This window comes from Stigmatopora nigra, chromosome 2, assembly GCF_051989575.1.
Source record: "Stigmatopora nigra isolate UIUO_SnigA chromosome 2, RoL_Snig_1.1, whole genome shotgun sequence".
Classification (NCBI taxonomy): Eukaryota; Metazoa; Chordata; class Actinopteri; order Syngnathiformes; family Syngnathidae; genus Stigmatopora; species Stigmatopora nigra.
Window position 1 is genome coordinate 11521042 of NC_135509.1, and position 24030 is coordinate 11545071.

At 38.6% G+C, this 24030-nt stretch overlaps 1 protein-coding gene across 1 annotated transcript in view; it reads left to right on the forward strand.

Annotated features, from left to right (window-relative positions):
- The first annotated feature begins 9737 nt into the window (after positions 1–9737).
- The window catches only part of ccnd2a (cyclin D2, a), a 104899-nt gene continuing 90606 nt past the window's right edge, over positions 9738–24030 (forward strand). Inside the window, exons 1-2 of the mRNA XM_077743798.1 lie at positions 9738–9855; positions 14954–15082. The gene's annotated coding sequence lies outside the window, so the exon portion shown is untranslated. The remainder of the gene's footprint in view (positions 9856–14953; positions 15083–24030) is intronic.

A 24030-nucleotide genomic window follows, 5' to 3' on the forward strand; every position in this document is an offset into this window, starting at 1 on the left:
TGATCTTATGTAATAATGTAGTTGGAAATCCCTTCAATGTCTTTAATGTCAACTGTGAGATTTGCTTTAAAGTCAGGATGAAGAGCAATGTGGAAGATTCATGAAGCAATGAGTTTTTTGCAGGCAGTTGGTCTTGCACAATGTTTAAAGTTTGGAGGTGCTTCATTTGCTCTATGCCACCACCAAGTGGGTGAAAACAAGTACAAAACTCAACAAACCTATGGAGAATTAAATGTAAAAAAAAAAAAAAAAAGCAGGAATATAAGGAGGCATATGTGCATCCTGGAGACACCTGGACAATGGTCCCCAACCACCGGTCCGTGGGCCGGTAGCGGTCCATGAGCCATCTGGTGACGGTCCGTCAGAGTAATAAATATTAACATTTTTAATTCGCCCTCCTCCTCGCAATGAGAAAATTTGTTATAACAAGAATAAATAATTACTATTGTTCTTAAGACTTGTTTTTTGTTGTTCTTTTTGTATTGCCGTTGTGGACGTCGTTCGTGCACTGAACCCACCCCCACCTAATTTTGTCTTAAGTTGTTACCCAAAAAAACTAGAAAGAGCTTCACCGGTCCGAGAGCAAGTTGGCGTTATTTGGGAAATCAATTATGCAGCAATAGCATTCTTCAAAACATATTGGTATTTATGTATATGTTTAAACATGAATGTCTGTAGCTGCCTTGTATTACAAGGTATGGTTTAAATCTTGTACTGCATTTCCTAAAGGCCAAACCTAATAAACTTGTCCTAATAGTAGCTTACTTGGAACTGACACTTGTTTGCCCATCAATCATGTTTATGGCAGGATCATTGGGTACAATGGCAAGATTCTACGATGGAAAGCGGTGGCTTTATGTGACAAATGACAGATTACACAATACAAAAGAAAGAGCCAAACCCAATGCTTTTTATACAGTATTTCTTTTACAGTGTTTAAAATATACAAGTGGATAGAAAACTCAAGGGAAGGAAGGCAATTGGTGAATGAAAAAAAATGGGAATTTTCCAAGTGTGAATTGACAGACATGAGCAAGTGACTGCATTGCAAGACATGGGCACGTACTAATAATGCCACAATTTTATTAACTGTGGTGAATTCAGGAAATTCACAGTATTCCAGCTAAGATGTTGCAGAGGCCAATGAGGAACCCCAAAGGCTAATTTTAGGAATGCATTTGTACAGGAATGCCCTAAATCTGAACAGCAACCAATCTTGGGTATAGACTGCCTTTTGACCAAAGTCAGCACGGATATTCTCCAGAACCTCACAACCCTGACCAGGATAAGCACTGTAGAAAATGATTGAAGGAATTTCTACAGGAAGATGCTCTCTATATGACGTGATTTCAAACAAATGAAAATTCTATCATTGTTTCTTGAATGGCATGTTTTTTAAGATTTCATCTACTATGAACAAAGTATAGCTCTTCCATCAGTCTTGGTTTTATTGGATTGTTAAGAAGTTCCCATTATTTTGTGTCACCCTTAATAACTAGCTCAGAAATAGGTGGAACAACACAACACATGACATTATTGTGCATATATTTGAATTGGCAACTCAGAAGAGTACATTTACCATTCAGAGTTCATAGTGAGTCATATTAATGAAGAGCCTCTAATAATGCAAAGGCTATTGTTCTTTAACTTGTACATTGTTTTGATATCCAGGTTTTGTTCAATGCACATAATGATATAACTATGTACTATGTACCAAACAAGAACCTCATTAACCTATATCCTTAATTGCTTATGTGGTGCTTTATTTTCAATATTTTATCTTCAATGATTTAACAAATGAAGCTAAATATTGCTGCCTATGAAGTGTGAGCTGCTCAAAATATCTTCTAGCAGCAAGATTGTGATGAACTTTAAAGATCAACTCCTCAATTTCACTGCTAACTCCATATCGCACTGAATCGAAAGAGAAACAACAAGCAATGTATTCCTATCTTCAAGACATTGCCTGACTGGATAAACACAAAGCAGGTCAATAATGAGATCAATTGAGCTAGTGGGTAATCAGATGGAGGGAGTTAAAATCTAGAAGATTTCTTTCAGTGTGAATTGATGGAAAGAGTCTGGAAGACATGCTCATTGAAGTGGAGCCATCCATTGCCTCAGTAGCTTTACTGCTATGTGCATCAAATACCCAGATTTCGTTTTGAACACGTGATGTTGAAAAAGGGAGCTCGAATGCTTCATGTTTTATTATTGCCCCCCAAAGTTCAGTCAAGCAATTGTAATTTATCACAGATAGGTCTATTTGTTTAATTGTCATCCCCAACTATGTGAACGCAGATATTGGACATTAATGAAATGAAAATAACGTATTTTTTTAATCAAATACAAATCTTAATCTTCATTACGGTCTCAGTCTTTGAAAAGTGGAATGTATACAATAAACAATACAAAAGAATCATCCCAAGTTCTGGAACACATTTAAAAAAAAATGTCTTGTCTTTGACCTTCCATTAATTTAATGAAGATTTTGTCAGTGACATGGAATAAGTCAACAGCAAAATCCACTGTTACATTTTCCAGTGATTAAACTAAAGGTTTATTTTTCAAACATCCTTGCACTTTGATTTGCTCTTGAGGGCAATAGTTGTTAGTAATTCTTCATTGATTTCACCAAAGAAAACTAATTCTAGTCAAGTCCAGGGCGATTAAAAAACATCTCTGTGTTGAATGGATCCGCTATATAGCTTCTGAGGTCAGATGAAATAGCAAGGTTTATGCTGCCATAGCCTATTGTTGTTAAATACAAGACAAGTAGACGTGCCATATTCTATTTTAGGTCAATAAATTCTAAACAATAACTGCACCAGATGAAATGAAAGTATAATAAGTGACTGCAGTAAATAAGTACATAGATGGAGTTCATTAAATTCTGAATATATTTATGTCAAACTACTTGTTTCAACAATAACATCAATAATGACACAGAAAAAGACCAACAATGTCTTAAATGGAGCGAGCAACTGGAAATATATGCACTTTATTTTCTCATAAGTACAAACCAGCAGATGGTATACTTATGACGAACCCATATTCTAGTGTCAACACCTTCAAATTATACCACCTGTCAAGGGGCAAATCGCATCTTTTTTTGTGTCAGAAGTATGTTGCAACAGCTGTTTTCAGTCACGTTTTCTACCTTTAGCCCTGACTTATATTTTGAACTCTGTGGAAATTGAAATTTTGGCCAGTTTGGGTTACTTCCCAATCACATTGGATACTGTATGGCTGAGCAAACCATCTCAAAAGATATGGACAGATTTAGATGCCAAGTCAAGATATGTCTGTACAAGCAGATACACTATATATCAGAAAAACATTGAGATGAAGATCATTAAAAGTCTGTCTAAAGTTGCCCAGCCCTGAACCATGAATCACAATTTCCCCAATCTTAATTTGGTAGCATTTGCCCATTGCCTGCGATTATGCAAATTGATGGACCTTAGTTGGCATTATTATGCAAGCAAGTTTGTTTGAGTGATGCCACATTTCATATGACAACACTCAATCACTCTACTAATTGGTGTCGTTCCTGTTCAATGGATCCTTTCACGAATTGATTTGTTTGAAGCAGCCTGAGAGTTCGCATCTCTTGAAGACGACAGCAGTGCCAAAAAAGCTGGAATTTCTTCATGTTTATCTCATTTTGGTTAAGAGGAGAGCCACTCAAAAGACAAAAAAAGTTATGGTTCTTGCGTGAATGAATATAGTATGCAGTGGCAATACAAGCTGTCCCCAAATGGCCTCCTCTGCTTTGAGCACAGCATTCAGTCATAGATCTCAATACACCTGGTATTTGTCTCAATGGACACCTTAGTGATACTTAAGAAGAAGAAAAAAAACATCTCTTGGATGAAACCTGCTAAATTACTGCTTAAATGAGATTTTCAGTTGTTACACATTCCTCTTCAAGTGTCGAGCTGTACAGAAATTACAAGCTCATATTCCTTTAGCGGCCTCTCTTCACGTACTTTCTATTGGTTGACATAGGTCAATTTGGCAGCAGTATTTCCAAACGACACACACTGGATTGGAGAATACAATTTTGGAATCTATTTTGTCCAGCAATCAAAGTTATGAATTCACCGAACGAAACCAGATGTGTGATTTTTCTCCCATTAAGAAAAACTTTTGCCTAAGGGGGAGTTTTGATGGAAGATATACCATAAAAGACAAAGAAACGAAAGTACTTAGGAAGGACAGCATAGACAAAATGATGGAAGCAATGTTTTTCCCTCCTTTGGGCAGTCTAGGTTAATCTTTTGCATATTAATAGCAAATGCAGGCAGCTAACAAAGCATTCTCAATCCCGCCTTTGCCTTTCAGCAAAATACAAAATTGAGATTTTTTACTTGAGCTTCCACTTCATATTTTCGCTTTTCCTGAAAAGGAAAGTGCGAATCCCTAAAAAGTTCTTCTTTTTCATGGGACTTCAGGGAAAGATTTGCTGTCCCTGTCACGGTTTGAATAGACTGCTGTGAATACTCATAGAGTCTGGCATCCTCGGTAGTGGGTGGTATAAAGCAAAGCTAATCTTGATTGCATCAGGTGTATGCATCTCAGCACACTATCTGAAAAATATAAAGTCATAGTGGATGGAAAAAAATGGATACGATGAGTCAATACCTTGTGCTTCTATTATGCCAGGATACATTGGTGAAGGGCTCTGTCATAATTGCCTGAGGTTCTGTTTCATCAAATTTAACATACGTATTTGCCCTCATAACAACTAGAAAAGAGCCCTTTTAGTTTTCCAGGTAAAGTACAACTGATCAAAGCTACCTTTGCGCATAAGGCAGGATATATGTATCTTGAATTGCTCTCCAGAGAATCACAGACGACACAATGACAGACAGCAATTTACACTCATACTCAGATTTATTGATAATTTAGATTCTTCTATTAACCCAAACCGCTTGTTTTCGAAAAATAGTGTGAGCAGGAATAGTGCTTTGTCTCGTTGTGCTCTGTGACTGGTTGGCAATCAAATCAAATTCTCCCCGTCATACTGCCCATGGGATAGCCTCCAGCTCCTTGGCGAGATTAGTGGAACAGAAAATGAATGAACGACTGGCTTTGCGCATATAAAATTTGTTTTGTTAATTGCATGCAACAATATATATGGGATATATTGTGAAGACTAAAAAATATCACTTCCCATCTCATTTCAATGTCCTGATATTGTATTATCACATCACAAAAATCATGATGCATTTGGAGAACACAAACTCTAAACTGCAACACTTTTGGCATGTACCAATTATGAGTACATTTTCCAATATTTAAGCATACAGGGTATGTACTGTAATTTCCAAATTGTGTTCCCCTGCTTTTTACTGGCTGAAGGCCTTTCAATGGGTCCTTTAAACTCAGGTTGTTATTAGTGGCGGACATTGACTTTAAAATCCTACTCCCTTGACAAGCTCTATTTTTGTATTAAGGCTGATGAATTAATTGCAGACTTGTTATGCCTGTAGGATCTGAGTTATCCGGTAAAGGCCAATACAGCCTTAAAAATGTTGCCATTACAAGTTGCCTGTAGTTTCTAAGTTAGCCAAGGAATAACAACATTCAGTCTACACTAGAATACACGAGCTTGCTTCTTGCCATTTGAACTCTAATGTAATGTACACGGTAATCTATAGTCTACATGTTGACCATGTTCACTGCACTTAATTAGGAGCATTAAAAAGAATTGTTTAATTCGACCAATGGCTCCATGGATTGTTGGACATCATGACTGCCATGCTTGCCAATTGCTTCAGAAACTCTAGGGGTTTTAAAGATAAATATCCTCTTCCTCCACGATATACTGTAGCCAAAGAACACTTTTTGCAAGGATGGATATCCACTGTTTGCTATGATGAGAGGATGCTGAAATCCTTTAGCCTTAAGTTAATTGAATGAGACTTTATCTACTAGAAGCGTAGTGGTCAAGGCTTAGTGAGTTTTGTATTTTCCATCCGTTCATTCCTCTTAAGATTTTCTCCCTCTCTTTGTAAATGTAATGTAATTTAAATATCATGGATTAAAACACTGACACAGGTGATTTATAATCAGGTGCAACGTATGCTTTAACCTTCAACCCCATGATAAATTTCAAAATTGAGTTGCTCGGCTAATAGTTATGTTGGCTCTATAATGTGAAAATTATAATACTTTTCTTCTCTTTTCTACTGTCATTTACTGTATATATTTGCCCTTTCTTGCAGTTTCTATGATCTTTGTAAATACCTAGGAAGGGGAAAAAAAGCATGAAACTGAAACATTCACAAGTCGTATTATCAACACAAGGACATAAGCTTTCAGAGATTTTTTATAATCATCAGTCTTCAAACGCCTGAGGGTCTCGTCACTGCAAAACAAAACAAAAAAGGCATTTTCTTTCATTTCCACCCATCTCCATAATACCTTGAGTGAACAAAAGAGATGTAGAATTTTCTTTAATTAATATCTTACTCTAGTCACTTTCATTCAATGATCTTTTATTGTTGCATTTTTAGTCATTTCACTGCTTTTAAAGTAGAAAAAGTCTCAGAATTATGTTGACAAACTTGTTACCCTGATGCTATTCAATGGGATGCATGCATGCATGCATGCAGAAAGGTTTAATTAAAACATGGAAGATTAAAGCGACTCTAGACATAGTGTCCATATTTTAGCTCACAGTTTAGCGGAGACCCATAAGCACCCTCCTGAGGCATTGGTCCCCTACCCCTGATATAGGCAGTATGATCTGGAAAAAAACTGATGCAAGCCCTAGGAGGACATGCAAACTCTCCCTCCACACAGGCTGAAGCCAAACTATAAACTCCAAACCTCCCAACTGTGAAGTAAATGTTTTTGTCAATAGCCACCCATAAAAAAAAATCCTTTTCTATCATCTCACTTGCCATAAACTGAAAATTAACAAGTTCAAACTAATGATATCTATAAATTCATCTCTTGCTGTCTCAATAAAACCTCTACTCTACTAGAACAGGAGGTTAGTGAGGGATTTGGCAAGCAAGTTTCTGATTAAATGGATACACTTTTACAAAGTATGACTTTTCATGGATAAACAGCCAAATAGAGAGAGTGGACAAGGATTATGGCCAATGGTTAATGAGCGATTTAAAGATGGCTACACTGCCAAGAGAAATGGCCCTGCTGTCAGATTAATGAGTACATCCACATGGTACACAGTGTACAAAAGTCAAGTTTTCTCATTACAAACAGCTGCAAAGACACAATGTAATGATATGACATTAGCACATTTAATTGAACAGAGAAACAGTTTACTGTCATAAACTGTGGCAGTCCTGTTTCAAACTGTGATGCTTTCCACCAAATCAGAACCATTTGGAAGTAGTGATAATGTGCAGGGACATTCAAGAGTGATGGAAATTTACTTGCGACTGGATACTAGTGCATTTGGATCGACATACTGCAGGACTATAAAGTGTGAAACCAGCGGACTGCAAACATGGAGTCGCTATGGAAAATTGATTTTAAGAATGGAGAAGTCTTGGTAAATTGAAGTGAATTTGTATCCCAAGTTTGCCTTTCGTCAAGCCAGTTGTTTATGAGAAACAATACAACTTCTGTATTTAAACATAATATATTTAATAATAATATATTTGGAGTGTTAGAAATTCTATTTATTTTTTCATTCAAAAAATGTAAATTGCAGTTTATAAAACAAAAAAAGGGACTGAGTACATTAAAGTATCCTCTTCTTTGATTCTTCAGTGATTTTCCTTCTACATTCCAATGCCAAAAGAGAGGGCTACAAGGACAAAGATTATGTAGCTAATGACATCTTATAAAAAAAACACACTTAAAAAGAGGGCAAAAGGGAAAGACATTGAAGAAAGTAAATGCAATTATTGTGTTCATTCTTTCCCTGATGTGGAGGGCAATAATAATGAGAAGTTGTTTCCCTGATGAGTAAGTGACAATAATGTCAATCACTATAGCTCACAGAACACAGAGTAATCAGAACTGACAATTGGACCCTACAGCCAAACGAGTAGGGACAAGAAATCCAACTGAGAGACAACCACGGTGATGCCCTATTACACAGAAGTGTAATCAGTCACACTCATCCCAGTCTCATACAAGCTACTGATAGTGATTGTAGGTCTCTTAAAATGTGCCTTTTGTTATTTTGTTGAAGTTTCTAATGGTCTATTAACAGCACTACCCAAATGCAGCAAAGCAATAATAAACATTTGTGCGAACAATGTATTGATGACTCAAACTAAAGACTCAAAATACCCATGATCGAGATAAATTAGGCATAGACCAGCTATTTTACGGTACTGTTGAGAAATAATGGACCCCAAAGCCCCTTTCTATTTTGATTTATGAAAAAGTAAAGACTTGTCACGGGCATGGTGACCTTGAATCACCCACTTTGGTGGCTTATAATTGGGATGAACTTACTAATGATTAAATTGCACATCAAACTCTAGAAGCAAAATGTCACTATTGGGATGAACTTACTAATGATTAAACTGCACATCAAACTGTAGAAGCAAAATGTCACTGTCACTGCTTTTAGCATGGCTGCGATGATCACACAAATGTTTGTTTTCTCTTGAAAACACCCTCTAACACCAAAAAGGACCTGTGTAAACATGAAAGCGAAATAGCGACTGTTATTTATTTTGACCATGGTGCATGTTACTGCGTTTGCACCAATGCCTCCTCAAATAGATCCACAGTTGCGTAAAAGGGGATGACCCTGATTTAAACCACATTCCTTTTTATTTCCACAGACCCAATACGACTGTGTATCAAGGGCCGTCAAAGTTGCCTGATTCTATCTGATGCTTCAGCAGGGCGTTGACAGAATAAGCAGTTGCTTAGTGGCACAACCAGCCATCGTTCCAGAGTGTAAGCCTAAAAAAAAATGCTTATAATGTTTAGCCTGTGTGTTAGGATCAATCCTAATAAGCTAAAGCAGAGCATGACAGTTTTATTTATTTATTTATTTTTTCCAAAGTCTAAACCCTTAGATGGGGATTATGCATTTAACACTACACCAATTAGCTGATGATTTTCTCCAAAGCATCTCAGAGTGAGTCAAAGGCAGAGGAATATTCATCAAGCACAGGGGATCAATGTCGCCCCTTTTCATCAAAGACCAACTTCACATTCTCCATGGGCATTGGCAAAATTCACACCCGATGGTATAGTGGTTCACCTGCCTGACTTCGTTGTAGGCAAGTATGGGATCAATTCCCGCTCGGTGGTGGGTTAATTGTTAGAATGCCAGCCTACCATGCATGTTTTTGGGTTGTGGGAGGAAACCAGTGTACCCAGAGGAAAACCCAAGAAAGCCCAGGGAGAACATGCAAATATATATGCATATACATTTTCTTTCATTTATAATGACCTGGATGCATAAACAATATATAAAAACAATGATTCATAATAGTTATTATGATTTTCCTTGTATAATTGTTGTTGTTCTTCTTCTTAAATTCAAATAAATCAGTTTTTGGTGTATAAAAGCTTAATAAAATATACAGTTCTCAGACATTAGGGCATTTTAGGTGATGTGTTGACATATTTTGTCTAGATTCTCGTTGAATGAGGGCATTTCCTTCCGAAATTGGCTCCTTTTCAGTCTGTGAAAGGGGAGGAGTTTAGAAGAGGAAATCGAAATTGAGGCTCCTCCCAGATTTAGGGGGGAGGGGCTACTAAACTCTTTTCCGACCAATAGCAAGCCACGCTGAAAAGTTGTAAACAGGGCTTGACACGCTGTTTTCGAGCTCGACGTGGGCGTTTAAACACGACAAAATAAAGAAGCAAGTTCCATGTGCGGGTGATCGATGACTTTAAAAGGTGAGTTAAAAGCATTTCCCCCCTCAAAATGTCATTTTGCGTATTCGGGCCCGCATATATTCCGTGTGTGAGTGTCTGCGCTTGATTATGTATCGTGATTTGTTTGTGAGGCATCTACAGTAGCTAAAAGAAGTCTAGTAGTATAAATTGAATATATTGATAGTTGTAACAATAGTTGACATTGCTTCAACAAGTTAGTTAGTTTCATCAATGTTATGTTTGTTTGTGTTTTGCCAGAAATATGCTGTTGCACTGTAGATTTAGTTTTTACATTACTTTGATCAGGCTGAAAATGTTCCACTCTGAGTAGAATTTGGCCAAACTGCCAAATAACACTGTGTGCATGTTGTGGGGTCCCACTAAAGACCCATCAGAGCAAGGAGGGCTTGAGGAAGAAAGGGGGAGGGAAAAACCTTCCTGACAGCCTAGTTTTGGCCGAAATTCAAATGCTGTGACAACTGCACGTGCATTCATGAGTCCTTGGATAAAGGGGGTTTAATGATTACCTTCGAATTCTTTTGTCATTTTCAGCTCATCTTACTCTTACTGTCTGAGTTTTTATATTGCTTGAATGGATGGATGGATGGATGGATGGATAACTTTATTCATCCCGTATTTGGGAAATGTCATTGTGGCAGTAGCAAGAGGGTGATTAGACAGAACAGCAAAGGAATTGGCATTTGCTGTTGCCAATGACAGGGAATTAGTTAAATACAAAAAGTATTACTAGTTACTTTTGAAATGCCTGGTGGCCATGTTCTCCACGGGCTTGTGTGGGTTGGCTCCAGGTAATCCGGTTTCCTCCCACATCCCCAAAAGCAGTGGTGGCCAAGTTGGATCCTTGAGAGCCCCATTCCAGTCTGTTTTCCATGTCTCTCTCCACCAACACAACTGAATCAAATCATAGGGATCGGTATGAAGCTTCTAGAAAGCTTGCTGATGAGTTGATTGTTTGATTCAAGTGTGGTGGAGGAGGGAGATTTGGAAAATAGACTGGATAGGGATCTTGAGGACCGGACTCTAACCATATGTTTAGGGTTAGGTTTGGGGTTTTGTTTAGGCTTATGGTTAATGTTTGTGTTGACTGGTCACCGATTCAAATTAGTTTTCTCTTTTTTTTCTCCCTGTTATGTATTGCTTTATCATAAAAAGTCAAGTTCTGTCACATGGGAGCTTGACACTATTACAGATGACTTTGTGCAAAGGTCAGGTAGATACTAAACACATTGACAGCCAATCGCGGGCCACACCTACGGCTAGACAAACAGTTCCCATATACTAAATGACATAATCATTATCAAACGGCTGTAGCTGAGATTCATACCATGCTGCCAAGAAGAATGAGGCGCGTTGACATCAACACAGGATTTCACTTGTGATCTTATAGAACTTTGTAAAAAGAAATTTGATTGTGTTCGACCTAAGCCTTAAAATTTCTCTTCACTTTAATTTATTCAGCTACGAGTCTAACAATTTTTTATTATGCGCATCTTCAGAGCATGAAGTATCTTGTTTGCAACACTTCAGATGAGGTGCAGTAATTGGTTACCTTTGTTGCTGAAAGCAATGCCGAGCTGTAGCGAGAATAACCTGGTCACAGTGAAACAGTCTAATCGACTATCTAAAACCCAAATTGAGTCTTATCTCAATGAAATAAACCTTGCATTCATTTTTAAATGTATTCCCAACTTGAATTTGCACTGGAGATAAACAACAGCTGAGCTGACGTCACTGCTTCCTGTCACAGCTGCAGATCGGGTTGCTGTGTTTTGGGCATTGGGTTGAGTTCAACTTTGCATTGTAAAATTGCCATTTTCATGAAAACCTGTCAATTTCTGCCAGCATCCGTTGGTTCTTCTGCATGTTCAAAATACAGTTTGCCTATAGAACTGTCCTTGAATGGTGAATGACAACAAATAAATCACTGATAGAAGTGGAATGTTACTTCTTTTGATATTGTCAAACATATTACTGGATTAATTTGGCTCCAATATCAATACTGAGTATTGGATTGAGATATCACTAGTTTGGATACTGCTGTTTCAAAGTATTTAATTAATTAAATCTTTTATGGCGATTCCAATGAAAGTCATTTCTGAATTTTTGGGTTCTTAAAATGAAATTACCGGCTCATTTATTTTGCACCAATAGGTGTTAGAGTGGTTAGCAAGGCCACCTCACACTGTGTTTTTTTTCCAGGTATTCCCTCCCACCTCTCAAGAACTTGCATTTTTGGGCTAAATGAACCCAAAATAAATGTCCTTGGTTGTGGTTGAATGCATGAATGTTTGCTGGTCTCCTTGTGCCCGGTGAGTAGCTGGCAGCCAATTGAGGATGTACCCTTCTTACTGCCCATTGTTGTGTGGGATACGCTACAGCCCTCCTTGTGAGGATAAGCATTTCAGAATATTAATTTATTTTCTGTGCAGATTTAAAAAACCCGACTCCATGGTGGTCCTTGAGATTCTCGGTTTTCATATTTGGTAACATTATGTTTTTGTTCTGAAATGGTGGGTAGTAAATAGACTGAAAATGTTTGGGTGTAAAATGATCCCTGCACAAAAAAAAAATGGAGTTAAGACTCCCATGTCCTTAGAAATGATGTTGTGTATAGAAGGGGATGTAGTTCTGATATGTTCAGAGGTTGAAGTGGGCATAAGGAGAAATTTTCATTCCGTGCACCATGATCTAAGAGCATGCCGATTTTTTGTGTGAAGTCAAAGGCCCATTTCAAGTGCAATGTATAGAATTTGAACACTGGATTACAAATTGCTTTGCTCCTACAACTCGTTTTATTTCCCTTACTTGGATATTATTTTGCCTTTGACCTAGTAGATCACGTTTATAGGTTACAGAAAAGTCCTTCTCACTATACTGCATTGCTGTCTTTAATGGATTTTTAATAGATTGTTGGTTTCGGTTGGTTGAATGTTTTTTTATGCTCTATGTATTTGCCTCATTCATTGCTTTTGTGTGTGTCATGTTCAAGTAATATAGGCATCTAATTTCAAAACTGCTGGCTAACACATTTTTGATTATTCCACATTTAAAGTACATATTAGCATCAAATTATACAAGATATGTTGGAGCATATATCCTCAAATGATATAATAGTTGACATTTGCATGTAGGCTTTTTTTTTGTACGTCCATTATCAAAGCAAGCCGTGCTTATGTTTATTCCACTTTTTGAATCATATTTTGATATTATTTGCTGATGTATTTGATATATGCTGTTTGTTATTTTACAATTCATGTTTTATTTAGTAGACATAGTGTACATTTCACCAGGCTAGTTTTTGATGAGTTCAGATCCAAAGCATACATTAAAAGCCTTTAATATTGACTGGGTGTTACATTTTAGTCGATGATAAAATGTTGAGGGTGATTTAGGTTATTAAATGGTGACCTCTAGCGGAGAAAAATATTATTGAATATTTCTTAATGTGGTTTTTAGAATTATTAGATAAATGCTGCTTGATGTTCAGTAACTGGTGACATTTTTTATAAATTAAATTTAACTTCAGATTATTTGTTTGTTTGCCTTTTATAACTGTTTTTAAACACTCAACATTTGTCCATCTTAAGGGATTGTTCTTATATGGTCTACTATGGGCTAAACAAACAATTTAAACTGTAGGGAAATAACCCACATTTTCTAACAGCCTAGTTCTAAAGAACTTTGAGCATCTGCATACAAAAAGTAGAAGTCCTTACTGTACTCTTAATATTATTTTAAAACTACCAGTGTTTCATTGCCACTAGATGGCAGAACAGATCAAATTATGAGTAGTAATGGATCTAGGATCATTTAAATCACAAAGTTTAATTATTTTTAAGCAATGGATGAGTTACATTAGACAAAGTTCTTTTCAGAAAATTCACATTTTACAAGTGTCATTCTTTTGTTTTAAGCCTTGTATTTGCATTATGTGGTCCATAGGCCAAGAAGCTTGGGAATGATGACTAATTTTCAGTGTCAATTCATTTTGATGAACTTGATAATGAACCGCTAATATCCTAAACCTTTTCTATGGATTTTGGTGTTTTTTTTTATGTCAACACATCAATGATGGGGTGAAGCACCAGCAATGTTGATGAGATGGAGTGCCTGCAGCCTCATTCTTTTTAATGAACTATATTTCCTTGTTTTCTTCAGTGAACTGCGTGTGTAAATTTTAACCTTCAAGTCAGGACCTTCCCCACTCAATATTTTCAGGAATTGATCCCTTTCCTCAAGGTAATTGTCCTTTCCTGCCACGCCTTGTCGTGTCAAGATTAACGACTTAATTTATGTAGTCGTATGGCACTAACTGGCCTAATTACAACAAATCATTTCCCCCCAAACTGCCTAGAGGTCAGCATTGACCATCACAACAGCTTGAAAACTTAGCCTGACTGAAAAAAAGCTCTGTTGTGACCCCCATATCTAACTATATTTACAAGTTAACAGTGTAACATAAGTACACTGCACACATTTGCAGTAATGTTACATTTCTGTTTCACACATGTAGGGCAAAGGGCAGTAAAGCTTTATGTGACCCTGGATAGACCCTCGGTTTATTTGCTTCTGATTGTATATGTGAGGTCTAAGGAGGAAAGGATGAAATAGCAAGAGCATTTGGGAAGCACATTAGGGGCCTATGACCCAGCAGAGGGGTATCCTGATCGACTCCAGAATTCCTCCCAATGGCGCCCAGCGTGGAGGAACAACTATGGCCTTTGTTGGGAACTCTGTTGATCTCACACACAGTTAATATAGACTTTTCCCACTGACGCAGCCAACAGTCTGTAGTCGTTTAATGAAGTGGCTGTTGAGTTTAGAAGGCGCAGGCGTGCTCGCTATTGGCGTTGACAAAATGGAAAATGTCTGTGATACGCGTAAGCGTGTACTGTAAGCGAGATGTGCATGTTCAGATACTTACTGCTTCAGTACAAACTTGCGTGTGCGTGTTTTAAAATCCATGCACACTGGTAGGTATCATGAAATGGGACTGTGTAGTCACCGCCTGATGGTGTATTGTTTCACTCGGGCTCGATTCCCACTGCTGGCGGGATGATTGTGAGTGTGAATGTTTGTCTCTCTGTGTGCCCTACAGTTGACTGGCGACCAGTCTAGGATGTAGCCCGCCTTTTGCCCAAGGTCAGCTGGGATAGGCTACGGCAACCCCCGCCACCCTTACAAGAATGCACAGTACAGAAGATGACTGACTGACTGTGTAGTCAAGGTAATCTATATTGCACATGACTTTTAGTGATGTTGATAGACGTTTGATCAATTCTATTTTGACTGGAAAGTTGGCGCTCATTGATTGTGTCACTACCATTAGCCATGTGTAAAAATTACAATCATTATTTCTTTCATATTTTCCAGCAAAAGGATCAATATTTTTTAAAGGTCAATGTCAAATATTTATTGAATGTGCAGTCTAACAAGGAGTTTGAGATTGAGTGTCATCATGTTTTTTTTATTATTATTTTTTTTTATCCCCCAACCTCAAGCGATAATTCAAACTGTCATTAACCTTAGAGAGCACTTGCATCAATGCAACAATACAATTGTCTACATGAGTTTTCCAGCTCGGTAGACAACTGGCTGTATGGGGGGAAGGGACACAATATGTGTCAGACTTTTAACGTCCTCCAATGTATTTGGTGGGAATTATCGATGGAAGAATATTGTAGACTGAAGCGAGTCCAGTGGCTTTATTAAGAGTTTTTGATTGCTGTCTTGTCATACTAGGTGGTGCATACAAGCAGCACACCATGAAATATTTGAAGTTATCAAACTTTGATAACTATCAAAGTACAGCTCTTTATTTATTGTGTGAATGCGTGTGTGTGTGGTTGGGGTGGGGGGGTGATGTGAAAGAGGAAGAGTAGCAGACACAGGCTAAGGAAGAGGTCAGAGAACAAGACTCGCGATGGTCTTGAATAGCATATTGTCTCCTTTTGTGGTCGGCTATTGTTTTGAATTTACAGAGCTAACAAGACTGGGTACAAGGAACACCAGCGCAGAGACAATGGGACGTTGCGCATCAGCACATATTGTAGACCTGAATTAAATCATCCAAACTAAGCTTATTCAGATAGCAAATATAGGTTTGATAAACTAGGTAGTCAAAATGGTGACATCTAAAGTCTTGATTTTGTTGGTGTGTTGTCAAGTCATTTACTGCCTATCCCTAAATGGTGGGTAGGTCTTGTTGCACAGGCAAAAAAAATCTTAATTATTCTTTTTGTTACCTAAACAACACCCACCAATAGATGGTATCAGCAGATATTTGTTAAAATATCCTGTCAAGACATTATCAAAGCACTCACATGCTTGAATTGGGACAATCTTAATCGATTGAGGTCCAGCACAGGTAATAGCCAGGTGTTTAGTTCTAATCATTCCCACAGACTTCTATAAAGACTTGCGAAAATAATCCCTGATTTATCTTATCATAATTTGTGCTTGAAAAGGTTGATTGTTTTGAAACGTCTTTGTAGTTATTTCTTTGCTCCGTTTATCCTAGCAAAACTTTACCTTTCATTTCCATTTTCATGCTTGTCTATTTATCCACATCTGCTGTGAATGGACAGTATCACTGCATGAATTTGAATTTGCTCACACTGCTATTCAAGTGACCATCTTTTCATGTGAAGGCAGATTGCAGTCTGTTTTGGCGTCCTATTGTGCAGCTGTCAGTTATTTTCCAAACACTCAAGTGTCATTTGCCTCAGATTGCGTCCTTTTTAATTCCCGCCTCTGCTCCGTGGCGCTCTGGCATACATTTCATTGAGTGTGCATCAGCGGGCAAATTCATTCTTTTTCAAACATTTTCATAGTAGCCGTAAGCCTCCCTTTTAATTCCAAGGACAATGTGTTTTTGTCCATCCTTTTCAGCGGCAAGTGTGGGGATTGGCGTTCTTTCCCTCTGCCCCTCGCTCCCTCTCTCACTTTCTGAGGGCATCTGGGGGGACCCCAGAGCGTGGTGCTTCTCTCAGCACTCAATTGTCTGACTGTAATGAACCATGATGAGAGATACCAGAATGAAATGTTATAATTCATGCAGACTTCAGTAAAGAGCACGTGGCCAGCAGTGGGCCCGCTCTATGATTGCCTCCCGCTCATCTTCCAGAACAATACATCGGCGCTGCCAGCGCCACTTGCCCCGCTCGGGCCCAGCGTTGTTTTGTCCCCTTAGTGCTATTCAAAGTCATTTAGAGCTGAAAGGTTGTCTGTGATCACCGACATGCCAGAACATCTCTTTGGGAAACTAGGCAAACTGTCTCCCCAAAGCAGATGTCGTCTTGGAATGCTCTTATTCTTTGCACATCACCTCCTGATTTACATACAGTTGACCCTTGGAACTTCAATTCAAGGAGGCTGTTCACATTTGGATTTGGGAAGATTCCGAGTGACTGTTGACAATGAGAAAGAGAAGAATTAATCCATTGCCGAGGTCAAACTAGCAATCGCCTTGCTGTACTTACATATAATAAATAATAAATGCCATTCGTGTGGTGTGTTTCAAGACAACCACCTCTGCCGGTTCAAGTCCACCCGGTCCCCATTTTTCTGTTCTTGTCAGAAATGATGATGATTCCTTTAGCTAAAGGCATTCATTCATTCGTTTTCTCAACCGCTTATCCTCACAAGGGTCCCAGCTGACTCCGGGCACAATTGTTGGGCAGCCAATTTTTAGGGCACGAGGAGACAGACAACCATTGACGCTCACACTCGAACCTGGGGGCAATTTAAAGTGTTCAACCAGCCTACCATGCATGTTTTTGGAATGTGAGAGGAAACCGAAGACCCTGTCCAAATAGTTTGGGGTAGGGGTGCATCATTCACAATTTTCTGACCGATCACCTGGTATTTTATGTTGATACTTATTTATTTTTTCATACCTGCCATTTGTTTAATCAATCTTGTTTCATTACAGAACATTACGTATCAAAAAAGATGACACATGCGGTAGTTCTCTTCAATTAATTTGCATACTATCATTTATTTTACTAAAAGTTAAAATGCAGCTATATTTTTCGTTAGAACCTTTAAGAAAATTGTTATTGTTTTGAAGAGGTACAATAATATAGCACGTCTTGTAATTATGTACCATTTTGAATACTATGCAGATGTGAGCGTTTTCTGAACCACCAGTTATTACCTGACTGAATTCACTCACAAAGAAAAGCAGTTTATCCCATAATGACAATAAAAACATCCACTTCTCCCCACATTAACATAAAGACCGGCAGAATTTACAATTTTAAATAGGGTGCTGAAATCAGAAATTAAGAAAACATGCAAATTTATTAACTTGGATTACCAATCCATCCATTCACCTTTAGATTGGATGTCTATCGGGGTTAAAGGTATTAAATGAGTTCATGAAGAGAATGTAGTCAACATTTGCTCCCAAAACAATCTGAATTTGTAATAACTTTGAGTGATTACAAATGCTGTAGCAAGATGTACCCTTGAGCAGCATTCAATCACACTGACTAAAACAATGTGCATTATTTAAAAGTATGGTAAGGTCAACAGTCCTTTCTAACTCTATCAAGGAATGTGAAAAGTGTTAAACAATTGGGGGACAGAGTTGAATAAGTTACAGTGCAGATTGGAAAAGTTTGGGCCAAACATAAAAGCTCGGAGAAAAACAGGGAAGCCCGCACAAGTGGGTGTGCTGGCAACACATCCATCTCGGCGCCACACAATGGTGGCAGCAGCCTTCCCTCGCTCCCAGGCTTTACAGAAGGAAATGAATGTTTACTCTTCTTATTTAATGGTTCCTTTTTTGTTGTTAAAGAATAGAGCCAGGCACCAGAATGATCAAAAACCTTTCAATCCTGTCGTAATTATTGCTCTGTCAGGTGTTGCTTCGTGCTCACATTTGAAGGGAATAATAATTAAAAAAAATTGGGCTTTGTGCCACAGTTATACTGTCGATGGAAGTTGTGGAGGAGGAGAGCTTGGAGGGAAAATATTCTTATTACATCTGTGTTGGCTACATTCTGGAGTATTGTGTCCAATGGCTGGATAGACCATGTTTTACTATATTCAGATACAAATCTATGACATTCAAAAGTAATTTTGCAACAACTAGCGTTTTTATTCAATCATTTCCATAGTATTCTATCATTTTATTCACATAGGCAAGCAAAGTGTGCCAATGTTGGATTTATTTCAATTGGAATTTTCAACAAAGACGACAAAGTTGCCTATGAAACGCTTTGTACTGTTCTTCCAGCTTTGGCTCTCATTCTCTTTCTATCTGGTTTCCATCCTAACATCTGCTCTCAGCCAGCCACCTGTCTGCTGTCAAATGCAATATTAATGTACGCCATCCACTGTTAATTATTACCCCTGAATTTTGTCACGTCAAACTGAATATGCATACAAAATTGTAAAGATGCATTTTAATCGAGGTGATCACTCTCCTTCCTCTTTTTTTCTCCCCCTCCACCAAAACGCCTTTTCTCAGGTCTTTCTATCCACTGAACTTGTAATTGTGAGTGTGTTTTTTTGCGCGCGAGCGTGTTTGTGTGTACTCAGCGTGCCTCCATACACCACTTCAACTAGTTTCCCAGGAGACGCACAACTGCGTGTGCGAGGAGGGTGGCAGAGGGATGCTTGAGGGGTGGATGAAGGGATCGGGTGATGGAGGGGTGGCACATCAACCCGGGGAAGTAAAGCGGGAGTGGGTGGGTGTTTGGTGGGCTCGGACTGAGGAAGGCTGAAGTAATGAGAGGTGTTGTAGAAGGGGAGGCGCGCAGGGGGTGGGCAGTAAAGCGAGGCCAGGCGGGTGGCATGGCAGTAGGGCCTCCTTGTGTCCTTGTCCCCCTTGTCCCTCCTGGTCCCTTTTGCGGACAGCATCTGCAGCCTGCTTTACATGCAAAACACACCCTGCGGAGAGGGCGTCTACACATGGGGCTAAGGGGACGAGAAGAAAAGCATTCCTGAGTCAGTGCTGGGAGAAGAGGGAGGTGGGTCTCTTCAACAGCCTCTCTCTACCAGTGTCTCTCCCAGATGAATCCGCAGGGAGAAGGCAGTAATGAGGGATGAGAGGATAAATTCACTACAGATTATTTTGCTTTGGTTCTGCTCAGAGCTCATTTCCATACACTGTAGATGACATTTTTTTCCCCCTTGTCAAGTTTCATTTTCACCAGATCTCAAATTATGAACCAATTTCATCCTTATACTAATTTAGATTTAACAGAGGAACCAGCAATAAAGTCTGAAAGTTGAGCAATAGAAAATGTGGGAAAACTGTGAATAGATAACCCTCAGAAAAGACTTTGAATGTGTGTGTAATGGAAGATATCACAAATAGCATAGATAACGTTCTCATATTTCAGCATTATCTCATCAAATTTTAGCTGGAAAATTTAGCACGATATTTCAATTGAAATAACTTTTCCAGGAATCATTAAACAGCGCACACACCCAAAAGATTCCCAGTCTTGTTGCAATATGGATTGTTACAAATATGCCAGACACACCGCTGGTGAAACACGTACAGTGTGGAGAAACAGGCTGTACCAAGAATGCTGCCATTTGGTCTCACAATTTTAAAATCATTAAAGTTAAGCCAAGAAACAAAAGAAAAATGTTCAACTATACCTCTTTAACCCTCTGCCTTGTTTTTATGTATTTGTTCATAAAAGAAGAACCAAATTTAAATTTCTAGGGTACACCTGCCGAAATAGAGTGCATCATTTATCGAAAAATTGTTAATGGTCATTTGCCTCTGCATTATAAATCCAAATTTTCAGTTCCTCATAAGGAATTCTTCCAGTCTTCCAGCCAGTCTTTCAGGAAAGTATCAACCCAAATCTAATATTTTCCTCATCCCCATTGTGTCCATCTTTTCCTGTTGAACTTAGAGTGCAACCAATCTGTCCACAGTAGTTGTCTGTTATTGGCAGTCATGTCTCTTATTGTTAATAGAGGAAAAAACAGAAATGGATAACTCAAGGTCTTATATTCAAATTCGGCAATTTTATTTCAAAGCTTTCCCATTTTCCTTCCATTATGTTAAATGTTCGATCCCCCTGCTGCCTCTAACAATGTACTCAACACTAACCAGATGTCATGGCTTGTGAGTCATCTGCATGTGTGTGAGTTCTTGAATGCCACCCGCCAAGGCAAAGCGAGTATACATATTTTAATGTACTCATATTGTAAGCCCTCCAAAGTTGTAAAATTTCAAATCATACAAGTGGAATCATGCACACACACACACACCAAGACAACTTACACAAATACAGAACGGAATGGATGAGCACTACACTGAATCAATAACTGATGTATTTTGTGTGAGGGGAAAAAAGAACAACTAAATCACTTTCCGAATTCCCCTAATTTTTTATAAATTATAAATAATGTGTAATGGGTTTAATTTGGAAACTTACTTCAATTACTAAATAATCCCCCACTCTTGCTGCTTGTTTTTTCCATTCCCACATAGCTAAGCTTCCTCTCAGTTGGTTCAATAATGCTGCAGAAATGATTTGTGCAAGATTGCTCTCTTTGTGTAACTGTGTGTAACAATAAACGGAGGAAATGAGTGCAATTGCCTCACTAAGTGTTTAGATTGTACCTATCAGGAGTTACATTACCATCCTCTCAAGTTTCAAAGGAAAGGCCATAAGAAAGTTAGTTAGTAGGAGCCATGAATTAATCATTTTCATAATCTTTTGTCAATATGGGCTTTCTGAATTAAATGCCTTTTAATATTCTTCAGGTGGCCCGGCGATTGTGTGATTGCCGTGTTGACCCCAGAATTCTGGGGTTGAGGGTTCGATTCCAGGTCTCCTCACTGTGTGGAGTTTGCATGTTCTCCCTGGGCTTACGTTGGTTTTTTCCAGGTACTTCTGTTTCCTCCCACATCCCCAAAACATGCAGGTTGAACTCCTTGTGCCCTGCGATTGGCTGGCCATCTATTCAGGGTTCCCACCGCATGTAATTTTTATTCAAATGGACTTAATGCTGGTTTTGAATACTGCCATTTTCTCTGAAATGGATAACATGAATATGCGAATGTGATTTTCTAGCATGAATGGCAGGAACTTTTTTAGCTTCGAACCTAATCATATGACACTGAAAACATTGCATGTGGTGGCTTGAGTGTGCAGTCAGTCAACTGGCTCCAAAAAGCTGCTGGGAGAGCATTACTTGTGGCAGCTGAAGCTATTGGGCTGACTCAACAGCTGTCTGGTTTATCTACTTTTTGTCTTTTGCCCCAAAAGAAGAACTCTAGGGATGATCCCTCTTGCCTTCTCCAACACTTCTTCTCCTCACATGCTTGAGTACTAATAGGAAAGCACACTATTGCTACCCAAGAACTGCCAAGTATTCATGACTGTGAACCTTACAATATTTCCCCTTAAATTCTTGTATTTCTTATTTTCTGTCTCTGGTATGTAGCAGTCTATCTTAATCCTTCTCCCTGCAGTTAAATAGAAAGCCCTTTGGATACCCAGTTCCAGATGTTTAAGCCACTCAGAAGGGAAGAGGCGAACCATTGTATAATTACAAATGTACACAATTAGGATCCGGTTTTAAGACTGGCTCTAATCTTCGTTGAATACCTCCCTGGGTGCCCCCCACCTCCATAAAAAGCACCATACTATTGGAGTTTGGTTTGGGGAATGTACTATGGTTAGTTAGATGGGAATTTTGAAAGGTAAGTTTGAGGAAGAGCTGTTTCTATAAAAGATTGTATTGCCGTTGTGAAACTTGAAAATCTATGACTACTATTTGCAGAAGTGAGTTTTCGTTGTAAGATTGTTTATAATGGGCTGGCTACATTCGGGGGCTCTTAAATCTCACGCAACTCTTTGTGCATTGAGCATCAACCTCTCAATGTGTAGGCCATTCTTGTCTAAAATAGTTTGTTTCCTTTTATCTTCATCCTTTTTATGTGACACTTCCCCTGACTCCAAAGACAAAATAGAAGCCGCACGGGGCACTCTGTAATTTTCCACATCTTCCTGCACACAGAGCGCAAGCAGATGGAGATGCACTTGTAATTCTTTCTGCTAATGTCTGATATTTACAAATATGATCTGACTTCTTAAACTCTGCTATAGCTTTCTTTACTATACTCGGCAGCCTTTTAATTGGAACTCCAGTCTGCCTGTATTCTGCTTTAGTATGCTTTTGCCCTTGTTTACTTGGGGAAGGCAATAATTTAGCATCAGAGTTAAGTGATACCAGAATATATTTTTGGTGCAGCACAGCACGGTGCAACCTTTGGGCGGATACTTCACTCCTCACTGAGTCTTCGCTGATTGACTTGAAGCTGGGGATCACTGCTCATCCCTTCTAGATTCTGAAGTATGACTGTCCCTCAAATACTCATTCACCAAATGTCCCTGTCTTCTCCCAGCTAGTGACTGTAGAGTTGAGGGAACAAGAGGCCCCATCACTGGGCCAGCTGTTCTAGACTCTCTTGCCACCCTGGGCCCCACATTCCCTCATTCAAGGGAGCTTTGTAGTTCTGACATCTTGGAACAGTTGAGCAGTTCAGGTTCTAATGCTGCTGTAATAGTAAGGAGAGAGGGAGAGAAAGGGGCGGTGGGAGTACGTGCGAGTAGAGAAAAAAAAAAGGCTTTATGTGTGCTTGCTTGTTACGCTCAATCTCCCCGCTTCCTCCTCCCGTGTTCTACTGCAGTGTTTCCCAACCTTTTTTGAGCTGCGGCACACTTTTTGTATTGAAAAGATCTCAAGGCACACCATGGGCTGAAAATCTTCTCATTTAAAACTATGTTGCCTATATTAACATTATAAAGTCGTTCTCATCAAATGTTAAAATAATTCATACAACGTTTTTTAACCTTATTTTAAATTTTGACTTTTTCACCCAGTATTCTTTACGTCGCCAAAAGTTTGATGCCCCTGAAAACAAACAACTTCCAGTTCCGGAAAATACTAAAATCTCGTAATATTACAACAATTTTAGTTCAATCACGTAACACTTTAAATTAAAATAATCAACAAAATGACTTTAATCTCATAATATTACGATTTGAATCTTGTTCTAGTACAATCTATGAGTTTATATTTCAAGTTTAACCTCGTAATAATTTGATTTTTAATCTCTTAATATTGTGATTTCTCTCTTGAATTATTACGATGTATGACTTCTTGTAATTTCCCACGGCACACTAGGGT